This window comes from Pseudophryne corroboree, chromosome 4 (genome assembly GCF_028390025.1).
Source record: "Pseudophryne corroboree isolate aPseCor3 chromosome 4, aPseCor3.hap2, whole genome shotgun sequence".
NCBI lineage: Eukaryota > Metazoa > Chordata > Amphibia > Anura > Myobatrachidae > Pseudophryne > Pseudophryne corroboree.
In genome coordinates this window covers 184,403,803-184,416,122 of record NC_086447.1, presented here as the reverse complement: position 1 = coordinate 184,416,122, position 12,320 = coordinate 184,403,803, and the positions used below count along the sequence as shown (strand labels likewise).

General features: G+C 45.5%; 1 protein-coding gene and 1 long non-coding RNA gene across 3 annotated transcripts in view; one reads left to right on the top strand and one right to left on the bottom strand.

The window, feature by feature from the left end:
- The window catches only part of SPHKAP (SPHK1 interactor, AKAP domain containing), a 526,349-nt gene that overhangs the window by 222,980 nt on the left and 291,049 nt on the right, over window positions 1-12,320 (top strand). The window lies entirely within an intron of this gene.
- Window positions 1-12,320, bottom strand: part of LOC134909144 (uncharacterized) — a 77,245-nt gene that overhangs the window by 2,553 nt on the left and 62,372 nt on the right. The window contains exon 4 of the long non-coding RNA XR_010175855.1: window positions 455-595. This is a non-coding gene — a long non-coding RNA (uncharacterized LOC134909144). The remainder of the gene's footprint in view (window positions 1-454; window positions 596-12,320) is intronic.

Sequence of the window (12,320 nt, the reverse complement as noted above, 5' to 3'; positions counted from 1 at the left end):
TAAATGCTTTTTGACTTAATATGCTTCCTGTAAATGTGTCAGCTGCATTTCTGTGAGGCCCTGTTGCTGAAACCAAGACCGATCCATTTATCTGTGGTAAATTTTGGTTTTGAAATGTGGCAATATTGAGATTATTAACCCCAGATCCCAGTAATCTGTGGTCAGGGCTGAATCTAATCCCCTCTAGGTTTGAGATTGGCAGCACAAAATGAGAGCTGTTGAAAGTGTGTAATTCTTATTAGCTCTGGCTCTTAGGAGTCTGTACTCAAACATCAGGAGTCATAAACATCATAAATCTGGATTTTCGGAAGGAAATTTGCTGAAGGAATCCTATCACAGCTTCTATGTAACTGTTTAAACAATGTTCAAATAAAACAAAACACTAACTTTAGTCATATTTGCCTACTCTTGTGGAGTGTCCATTTTGAGGAGTTCTTTGGAAAGACTAGCTTACCTTTGTACATCCGGTCTGCGTACATGAGCCCTATGGGAGGCATTTCTCATAGCATATCATCATCTTGGCCACGCTCTCTCTTCACAGACCCAATCATGGCTTTATGCTGTGATCCGCTGCATCATCTCCTCTCCAGAAACTCTGCCAGAGACAAACATTTTAAAGCTGACAAGTATAATGTAATTGTGATGATATTTTATATATATCCAATTGTGGTTCTTTGAATTTACAGTATTCCATGAGGTCTGGCCATTCCGCTTGGAATATTGTTGAAAATGTCCCACCCAAAATGTCCGCCACCTCAGAAGAGACACTTCTAAAGGATGCTAGAGGAGGCAGAAGCCATTTTGGGAGGGACATTTACTAGATGGAGCCAGAGGGAGGAGGCAGGCGCGATCAGCACAGCAGTGCCTGGGACAGTGACGGCGGAGGCAGCAGCAGCATGAAACAGTCCCTGACAATGAGCAGGTAGTGTGGCAATTTTAAGGGACATTGCTACAGTACCTTGCTAAAGTATTCACCCCCTTGGCTTTTTACCTATTTTGTTACATTACAACCTGTAATTTATTTATTTTTTTATCTGAATTTTATGTGATGGATCTGCACAAAATAGTCTAAGTTGGTGAAGTGAAATGAGAAAAATGTATATAAAAAATATTTTTTATAAATAAAGATTTGTAAATTGGCATGTGCATATGTATTCACCCCCTTTGCTATGAAGCCCCTCAAAAGTGCTGGTGCAACCAATTACCTTCAGAGGTCACATAATTAGTGAAATGAAGTCCACCTGTGTGCAATCTAAGTGTCACTTGATCTGTCAGTATAAACACACCTTTTCTGAAAGGCCCCAGAGGATGCAACATCACTAAGCAAGAGGCATCACACCATGAAGACCAAGGAGCTTTCCAAACAAGTCAGGGACAAAGTTGTTGAGAAGTACAAGTCAGGGTTGGGTTATTAAAAAATATCCAAATATTTGATGATCCCCCAGAGCACCATCAAATCCATCATCTTCAAATGGAAAGAACATGGTACCACAACAAACCTGCCAAGAGAGGGCCGGCCACCAAAACCCACAGACCGGGCAAGGAGAAGATTAATCAGAGAGGCAGCACAGAGACCAAAGGTAATCCTGAAGGAGCTGCAGAGTTCCACAGCAGAGACTGGTGTATCTGCGCATGTAACCACAATAAGCCGTATACTCCATAAAGCTGGGCTTTATGGAAGAGTGGCCAGAAAAAAGCCATTATTTATTGTTAAAATTAAGAAGGCACGTTTTGAGTTTGCCAAAAGGCATGTGGGCAACTCCCCAAATGTATGGAGGTAGGTGCTCTGGTCAGATGAGACTAAAACTGAACTTTTCGGCCACCAAGGAAAACCCTATGTCTGGCGCAAACCCAACACATCCCATCACCCCAAGAACACCATCCTCACAGTGAAACATGGTGGTGGCAGCATCATGCTGTGGGGATGTTTCTTTTTCATCCACTAGGGGTCACTGGAGTACTCTTGGGATATGGACGGTTCCACAGGAACTAGGCACTGAATAAATAAAATTTTGAGACTACTCCTCCCCTCCATATCCCAGAGTACCTTAGTGTTTTTTCGGTGCTCATCGAGCAACAAGGCTTGTGGAGTTAGTCCACAATTATTGAATTTTCAAGACCACATCCCTTCCCCCCTTCCAGAAAGGCGAGGGTCCGGGATAGTGGAAGCTACTGAAGCAGCTGTGGGTGTCGGGCCTTTCGGAAAGAACTCCCTCGCCACCACGTGCAGGACGCCTGCAGAAAAGGCTGACAGAGCTTACAGAAGAAGCCCCGTCATAGCCCTCACCACAGGGTCCAGGTATGTTGAACGGGGCGGTCAGCTCACGCTGCCGCCCCGCTGGATGGGATACTGTGCGTGTGTGTGCCGCCCACCGCTGCCTACAGCCGCCCGCCGCCGCTTCCAGCGTCGCTGTTATGCTGCCTCCCCTGCCGCTATGAGCCGCGCTGGCCAGTTGATTATGCATAGGCCGCTCCACGGCTCTATGCGGCACGCTCCCCTGCTCCGATGCCGCTTCCGGCTCCCTCTCAGCATAGCCGGCCTCCGTGTATAGTGAGGCGGTACACGGAGCATGGGGGGGGGGCACACTAATAATAAGCATACAGGTCTGATGTTACTATATTCAGGGTTCTATATTATATACAGGTCTGATGTTACCCACAGGGGTGAAAGCATGTTCAGGCAGCGCTGCATAAATAGGCTTTTAAGCCTTTGTTAAACAGGAACAAATTATATGTGCAGGGTTAATGCAATATAAGAGGTTTATTAAATCTGCTGACATATTATAAGTCTGCACTTTGTGTTATACTGTGAGCATGGGTACATATTAACCATGCTTCCTGTTTTTCCTGTTGTATTTCCAGAATTTCCTGTATTACATCTCTCCACCATTGAAGGCGCAGGGGTGTTAGGGGGAATTTGGGATCAGGCATATTGCTGGCATGCACTGCACTTGGCCAGATATATATATTTTAGAGACACCTTAGTGCTATTTACTGAGTCGCGCAAGTTGTCTATCTTTGTATTTTGTATTGTCTGTCTGCATAATGAGTAAGACATTAGCAAAGTCCAAAAAGCAGTTTCACTGCAATGTCTGTAAGGGTTTATTTCCGGATGGATCTACCACATGTCAAGTATGTTTTGTAAATTCAGAAACAAATACAATTTCTGCTCCGGTTTCAAATCCAATTTCAACCCCGGACCCGCCATGGGCTATGTTAGCAGATGTCCTAGCTGGATTGCAATCAGAATTGGCCGCCTCTCGGCAGGAGCGAGAGGCGGCAAGATCTGAGTCTAGGGTGAGACCGCTAGAACTACCGGAGGGGTCTCAGCCTTACCAAAAGTCTAAATCCTCTTTGGTTAAGGGGGATAAGTTTCATTTCTCTTATAAATTACCGGTTTCTACTATGTTACTTTCTGACGATTCTACGCCAAACCTCACTGTACAAGATGAGGTTGAGGAGGGCGAAGTAGACCAGCAGTCAGATAGTGAGGATTTTGACAGCCCAGGCATTGATAATCTCATCAGAGCGGTGCGTCAGTCTCTGAAGTTTACAGAAACTGAGGAGCCTCTGATAAATAATGAGGTCGTCTTTACTAAACGACAGATAACTCCAATGTGTTTTCCTGTTTCGGAATCTCTTAATAAAATGTTACTAGAAACAAGAAAGAATCCGGATAAATGGTTTTCTATACCTCACAGATTTAGGTCTAGTTATCCGATTACAGACTCCGTAACAGCTACATGGGAGAATCCGCCGTTGGTGGATTCATCTGTGTCTAAACTTACAAAGAAATTAACCATACCAGTATCAGCTGCTACTACACTTAAGGACCCTTCGGACCGTAAAATAGAAGCTATGCTAATGTCCATGTATACAGCAGCAGGAGTGCTGCTTAGACCTGGGTTGAGTGGCATTTGGGTAACTAAGGCGCTAATGGTATGGATAACAGAACTCAGGTCTGCCTTAACTGATGATCACCTTGTACTTCTCGCTGATCAAATCTGGGAAGCTGCTGACTATCTATGTACAGCTTCTACTGACGTCTGTCAGCTCACTTCTCGCCTTTCATCCTCGCTAGTTACAGCACGACGAGCACTCTGGCTACGTTCTTGGCAAACGGAAGCAGAGGTCAAAAAAGGTATAGAAGCGTTACCTTACGAGGGCGAGAAGTTATTTGGTCCTGAATTGGACAAATGGATTTCTGAGGCCACGGAAGGAAAGTCGGTTTTCTTACCATTACCTCCAACAGTACCTAGAAAGAGGCATTCTGGACCGGCGTTCAAATCCTTTAGACCTCAGTCCTTTCGCGGGCGTGGCAGGGGAACGGCCACACCTGGTAGACGAGGTCGGGGACGTGGTTTCCAACAAACCAATACCACTCGTCAGGATAAAGTCACCGGCAAGCCAGTGGCATGACGGGCTCCCACTCCCAGCCCATCTCGGATCTCCTATTGTGGGAGCACGCCTTCAGTCATTCCAGTTGGCGTGGCTTCAGACGTCCACAGATGGGTGGATCCGCAATTTAGTTTTAACAGGTTACAAAATAGAGTTCGACTGTCTCCCGCCAATGCGGTTTTTCAGGACAGGACTGCCTGTGTCGGACGACAAGAAGGCGATTCTGCAAACTGCCATTCAGTCTCTGCTGGATGCAGCAGTTTTGATTCCAGTCCCTGTACACCAACAGGGTCAGGGTTATTATTCCAGTCTGTTTGTGGTACCAAAGCCGGATGGCTCGGTCAGGCCAATATTGAACTTAAAGGGCCTCAATCAGTACGTCACTCACTACAGATTCAAGATGGAATCTCTGCGGGCAGTAATTGCAGGCCTAGAGCCACAGGAATTCATGATTGCGCTGGATCTCAAGGATGCGTACTTACACATTCCGATTTGGCCACCTCATCAAAGGTTCTTGCGGTTTGCAATACGACAGAACCATTACCAGTTTCAGGCTCTACCGTTTGGCCTCTCGTCAGCGCCTCGGGTATTCACCAAAGTGATGTCTGTGATGATAGCTCATCTCAGATCCCTAGGAATGATAATAGTTCCGTACTTGGACGATTTACTCATCAAAGCCCCGTCTCAACAAATCCTCCTTCAACAGGCATTGCTGACATACAATGTACTGGTTCACCACGGTTGGATTGTCAACTTCAAAAAATCACATCTAATTCCGTCTCAACGAATTCAATTCCTAGGTATGGTTCTCGATACGGTAAATCAAAGAATTTACCTACCCAAACAGAAAGTACAGGTCATTCGTCATCTGGTACAGTTAGTGCTCAAGCCACGCACAGTCTCGGTTCATTTGTGCATTCGCATCTTAGGCACAATGGTGGCGGCTTTCGAAGCGCTTCAGTTCGGAAGATTTCACTCACGTCCTTTTCAACTGGATGTGCTCACACAGTGGTCGGGCTCGCATCTGCAGATTCACCACAGGGTGAGGTTGTCTCCAAGGGCCAGAGTGTCTCTACTCTGGTGGCTCAAAGTACAGAATCTAACCGCAGGGAAACGGTTCGGCGCCTGGAATTGGATAATTCTCACGGCGGACGCGAGTCTCAGAGGTTGGGGAGCAGTAGTTCAAAATTATCAGCTCATGGGTCTCTGGGTGGATCACGAAAGATTGCTATCTATAAATGTCCTGGAACTCCGGGCAATTTACAATGCGTTACGACAAGCAGTGCACATGCTGCAGGCTCAGGCTGTTCAGGTGCAGTCAGACAATACGACGGCGGTCGCATACATCAACAAACAAGGAGGAACGAAAAGCCGCATGGCAATGCGGGAAGTAGCTCGAATCCTCAATTGGGCCGAATATCACCAAGTGATATTGTCGGCAGTATTCATTCCGGGAGTGGACAACTGGGAGGCGGATTATCTCAGCCGTCGGGATTTTCATCCAGGAGAATGGGCATTAAATCCAGAAGTGTTTCACATGTTGGTCCAGGAGTGGGGTTACCCTCAGGTGGACCTGATGGCATATCGCCACAATCATCAAACGCCCCAGTACGTGTCCAGAACGAGAGATCCAAAGGCAGTGGCGGTGGATGCTCTCACAATCACGTGGCCATACAGTCTCGTGTATCTGTTTCCACCGTTTCCGCTGCTCCCCCTGTTGCTAAAACGGATCAAAAGAGAGTCCGTCACAGTCATATTAGTGGCGCCTCATTGGCCTCTGAGAGCTTGGTTTTGGGATCTCCGCGGTCTACTCACAGACGATCCTTGGCCGCTCCCACTACGTCCGGACCTGTTACAACAGGGTCTGTTCCTTTACCCCGATTTAGCACGGCTGCGTTTGACGGGGTGGCTGTTGAGACCGCCCTCTTAAGAAGAGAGGGCATTCCAGAATCAGTTATACCAACCATGTTACGAGCTAGGAAGCCGGCTACGGCAGCTCATTATTACAGAATTTGGCGTGCCTATATAGGTTGGTGTGAAGCTCGGAAGCTTCCGACATCGTCTTTCAAGTTATCCCGTCTTTTGTTATTTCTACAGATGGGGTTAGATGGAGGTCTGCGTTTATCCACACTAAAAGCGCAGATATCTGCGTTGTCAATTTATTTTCAAAGAAGATTGGCTCTATTGCCGTCGGTACACACCTTTATGCAGAGTGTCCTCAGAGTACAGCCTCCATTCACTCCACCTACTGCGCCATGGGACTTGAATCTGGTTTTAGATTTCTTACAGTCTTTTTATTTTGAACCCTTACAACAAGTGGATATTAAGTTTCTCACTTGGAAAACAATTTTTCTCCTAACCTTGGCTTCGGCAAGGCGTGTTTCAGATTTGGGTGCCTTGTCATGCAAGCCACCGTATTTAGTGTTTCATGATGACAGAGCGGAACTTCGGACGAATCCCGCTTTCCTACCAAAAGTAGTGTCCTCTTTTCACATCAATCAACCAATAGTAGTTCCTGTGTTAACAGGAGATTCTGGAACCTTGGATGTGGTACGCGCATTACGCGTTTATGTATCCCGAACGTCTACAGTTCGTAAGACGGATACGTTGTTTATCCTCTATGATGCGGCCAAGTTGGGTTGGCCAGCTTCTAAGCAGACCTTATCCAGATGGATAAAAAACTGACCATACGTCAGGCTTACCTTCATGCTAGGTTACAGCAGCCTACATCAGTAACAGCTCATTCCACACATTCTGTAGGAACGTCATGGGCAGCTGGTCGTGGAGCTTCTACGACACAGCTTTGCCGTGCGGCTACATGGTCTTCAGTGCACACGTTTGTGCGCTTTTATAAGTTTGATACTTTTGCGGAATCAGCATTTAGCTTTGGCCGTCTAGTGTTACAGGTGCCAAAGAGCTCTCCCGCCCATGGGGGAAACTTTGGTACGTCCCAAGAGTACTCCAGTGACCCCTAGTGGATGAAAAAGAAAATAGGATTTTGGTACTTACCAGGTAAATCCTTTTCTTTGAATCCATAGGGGGCACTGGACGCCCACCCAGAGCAGTTTTACCTGGTTGTGGTAGGTTCAGAAAATCTTATGGTAACACACTCTTACCGACTGTTTCAAATTAGAAATTCTATCGGGTTGGTGTCAACTGTTAGTTGTCAGTATCGTTATGTGTCAACTTTATTGTTGTCCGTTTTGGTTATATGTATTTCTCCATTGTCAACCTCTATAGCTCCTGTTCGGCTCAGTAAAAAAACACTGAGGTACTCTGGGATATGGAGGGGAGGAGTAGTCTCAAATTTTAATTTATTCAGTGCCTAGTTCCTGTGGAACCGTCCATATCCCAAGAGTACTCCAGTGCCCCCTATGGATTCAAAGAAAAGGATTTACCTGGTAAGTACCAAAATCCTATTTTTTCAGCAGTGGACTGGGAAACTGTTTGAAGTCGAGGGAAAGATGGATGGTGCTAAATACAGGGATATTCTTGAGCAAAACCTGTTTCAGTCTTCCTGTGATTTGAGACTGGGACAGAGGTTCACCTTCCAGCAGGACAATGACCCGAAGCATACTGCTAAAGCAACACTCGAGTGATTTAAGGGGAAACATTTAAATATGTTGGAATGGCCTAGTCAAAGCCCAGCTCTCAATCCAATTGAGAATCTGTGGTCAGACACTGAAGATTGCTGTTCACAAGCGGAAACCATCCAATATGAAGGAGCTGGAGCAGTTTTGCCTTGAGGAATGGCCAAAAATCACAGTGGCAAGATATGGCAAGCTCATAGAGACTTATCCAAAGTGACTTGAAGCTGTAATTGCCACAATAGGTGGCTCTACAAAGTACTGACTTTAGGGGGGTGAACAGTTATGCACGCTGAAGTTTTCTGTTATTTTGTCCTATTTGTTGTTTGCTTCACAATAAAAAAATAAATAAAAAAACATCTTCAAAGTTGTAGCCATTTTCTGTGAATGAAATGATGCAAACCTTCAAACAATCCATTTTAATTCCAGGTTGTGAGGCAACAAAACATGAAAAATGCAAAGGGGGGTGAATACTTTAGCAAGGCACTGTATGTGAGGCATGCTACATAATATTGTGTCTGCATAATTTGGTGCAAAGGGCATTAGTGTGTGGGGGATAACATGCGGCAGTACTGTGTGGGGCATAATGTGGTGCAGAGGGCATTATTGTGTGGGGCGTAATATGGTGCAAGGGGCATTACAGTATGAGGCTTAATATGGTGCTAGGGGCATAACTGTTGGGGCAAAATATGGTGTAAGGGGTGTTATTGTGTTGTTATATGGTAGTATTTTTCCTGTAAGGCCACGCCCCTTTGCAGCACGGCCACGGCCCTTTTTATTATAATGTGGGGGATTTTTTTTGTGTTCACACTGGGTGCCAGATTGTCTAGAAACAGCACTGTAAGAATATTTTCCTTGCATCTTTCACTAGTTGTCCTGGAATTGGTCAGGGAAAACGCCACATAATTTGTCTGTGGATGAAATGACAGGCAAGTGCTTTGTAGTGGGAAAAGACTTTATCCTTTCAGACACGTAAAAAGCTACAACATTGGCCCTCATTCCGAGTTGTTCGCTCGCTAGCTGCTTTTAGCAGCATTGCAAACGCTAGGCCGCCGCCCTCTGGGAGTGTATCTTAGCTTAGCAGAATAGCGAACGAAAGGTTAGCAGAACTGCTACTAAATAATTCCTTGCAGTTTCTGAGTAGCTCCAGACCTACTCACAGATTGCGATCACCTTGGTCCGTTTAGTTCCTGGTTTGACGTCACAAACACGCCCTGCGTTTGGCCAGCCACTCCCCCGTTTCTCCAGCCACTCCTGCGTTTTTACCTGGCACGCCTGCATTTTTTTAGCACACTCCTTGAAAACGACCAGTTTCCGCCCAGAAATACCCACTTCCTGTCAATCACACTACGATCACTCGAGCGATGGGAAAACGTCGCTCGAGCTTGTGTAAATCTCCAAAGTTTTGTGTTAAATTACTTAACGCATGCGCTCTGCGTACCATGCGCATGCACATTTTCTACCTAATCGCTCCATTGCGAAAAAAACTGCAACGAGCGAACAACTCGGAATGACCACCATTGTGTTGAAGAGGATCAGTGGCGCACCCAGGGGGGGTTTCCGAGCACCCAGAAACCCCCCTCCACCATACTGCATGAGTATTATTAATGGCTGTCTATCGTCCTCTGCAGCCTGCTGTCTTCCTGGTGGCACTTGTAAGTGCTTAATAAAAGTTTACTTTATTTTAATTATAGTACATACAGTATACCGTATTTGCCGGCGTATAAGACGACTGGGCGTATAAGACGACCCCCCAACATTTCCACTCAAAATATAGAGTTTGTTATGTACTCGCCATATAAGACTACCCCTGCCGTCTCCCTGTCACTAGCAGCTGTCTGGTCCGCCCTTGAATCCATATTATGGATACCTGTAGTACCAGTATTAACCCACCACATAAAGTTGTAAGCCCCCCTCACCTGCAGCTTCCCTGCAGTGCTGCCGCTGTCCCCCCTGCCTAAGCCGCTGTCCCCCCCCTCCTTCTTATGCATACCTTGATACTCCAAATCTCTTATACTGTAAGAGACATGTCAGTGCTGCCGCTGTCCGCTGTCCTCCCTGCCTAACCGCCTGTCAGTGCTGAATGTCGGCTCCTGCTCAGTGACATGAGCCGGGTGCTGCACTGTAACAATACGTGCAGCACCTGGCTCCTGTCCCTGTGTAGGAGCCGGACTTCACACAGCTTCACCCGCCGGCAGCGCCGTACACTCACCTTACACTCACACAGGTTAGATAGAGGCACTTCACGGGGGAAGTGGGGGGGGGGGGGCAGCCAACATCATCTTCTTAACCCCCTGGATTGCTGAAAACGGGGGTCCGCCCGTGAGGCCACGCCCCCTTATGCTAGGCCACGCCCCTGTTTCGCAACTTCCCGCACCGGGTGTATAAGACGACTTCCCGCCCGGCGTATAAGACGACCCCCGGCGTATAATACGACCCCCCCGCTTGGAGGCATGTTTTTCAGGGGGAAAAAGTCGTCTTATACGCCAGCAAATACGGTATATCCATGTGCTTGCATATATATATATACACATGTATATACATACATATAAACACACACACACACATATGATATATATACATGCGTATATATACGTGTACTGTGTGTGTGTGTGTGTGTGTGTGTGTGTGTGTGTGTGTGTGTGTGTGTGTGTGTGTGTATATATATATATATATATATATATATCTCCAATGAATCCACACTCACTGCTGCAAATTGCATCATGGGCGGTGCTCCATAAAGAGCTCACAAATAGTCCAAAATATATCCAAGAAGAGTACAGGCACTCACCACTTCCTTGATGATAATGAATTTATTATACCTCACAGGTGTATCTCACATAGAGATGAACGACAGCATGTCAGCAAAAATGTCGACGTTTCGGCTCCATCCGAGCCTTTGTTAAGACAGACAAAATCACATCAGGTTAACACCCTGCAGCCTGATGTGATTTTGTCTGTCTTGACAAAGGCTCGGATGGAGCCGAAACATCGACATTTTTGCTGACATGCTGTCGTTCCTCTCTATGTGAGATACACCTGTGAGGTATAATAAATTCATTATCATCAAGGAAGTGGTGAGTGCCTGTACTCTTCTTGGATATATATATATATATATATATATATATATAATATATGTGTGTGTGTATGCATGTTTAATATGCTATGTATATATATATATATATATATATATATATGTATATATAGATATATAGATATATATAGGTGTATATACGGTATATATATATATATATATATGTGTGTGTAGATATGTGTGTATATATATATATACATACACAGACACACTAGTTTTAAGGACCCAGCATATACTGGGTCACCTCAGTCCCCACCCCCGTGATTGGCTCCACCCAGTTCTGGAAACCCCCCCATGCAAATCCTGCGTTTGCCACTGAGGATGTACTGTAGCGCAATAACACACTGAAACAGAAGGGTGCAAACTGGCAGCTTGCCTTAGGTTCCATGGGCCCTTAATCCGACTCTGCCATAAACAGATAATGAAAGATACAGTATGCATGTGGTTAGTTCTTTCCTGCTCACTGTCTCTAAAAGTCTTCCTTCTGTGACACCAAGATAATTATGTGTGGACTGGGAAAGGATAACTGATAAATAGATTATTAAACTGTGTGCATTTGTAGTGAAAATGGAAGAGACCGTAGCTAGCAGTGTTTCATTTCTTTAAAAAATAACAATCAGTAATATAAACTGTCAAGCTTGCACCTTGGCAAAGACATGTTGTACTATAAGGGGGAAGGGGAGAAAGGCGACACGTCAAATTTAAAATGTGTGGACAGATTTAAGAGTTATGAAAAGGTTGCATCATAGTTCAGCTCTAATGCAAACAAAAATTGCATTTGCACCAAACACATTATACTTGAACTAGGATACACCCCTCTGCAAATTCCAAATCTGTCTGCACATTTTAGGAATGGCGTGCTCGCCATCGATGGTGAAACTGCAGGTGACCATCGATTGTATCTATGTAATGGGTGACCACCGATGGTTTTACCTACCGATGCTCATCCCTACTCTTTCACTCACTGGCCTTTGGGCCAATAAGAACACGGGAGAGGGCATTATGGGTGATTAATGTTTTGTAACCATCGATGGTCGATGGCCAAACCTAGCACATTTTCCTTTGCTCCCACCCTCCCTACGGAGAAACACAGTTCTGACAAGGTGCAAATACGTCCTCCTATTAAATATGTTGTTTGTCCCTTAAAGATGGAGAAGTTTGATATGAACAAAATCTTGTGTGTTTGGTTTCATTGGGGTATATTTACTAAGATTCGTAATTTCCGAAAATAGGTCAAAGTT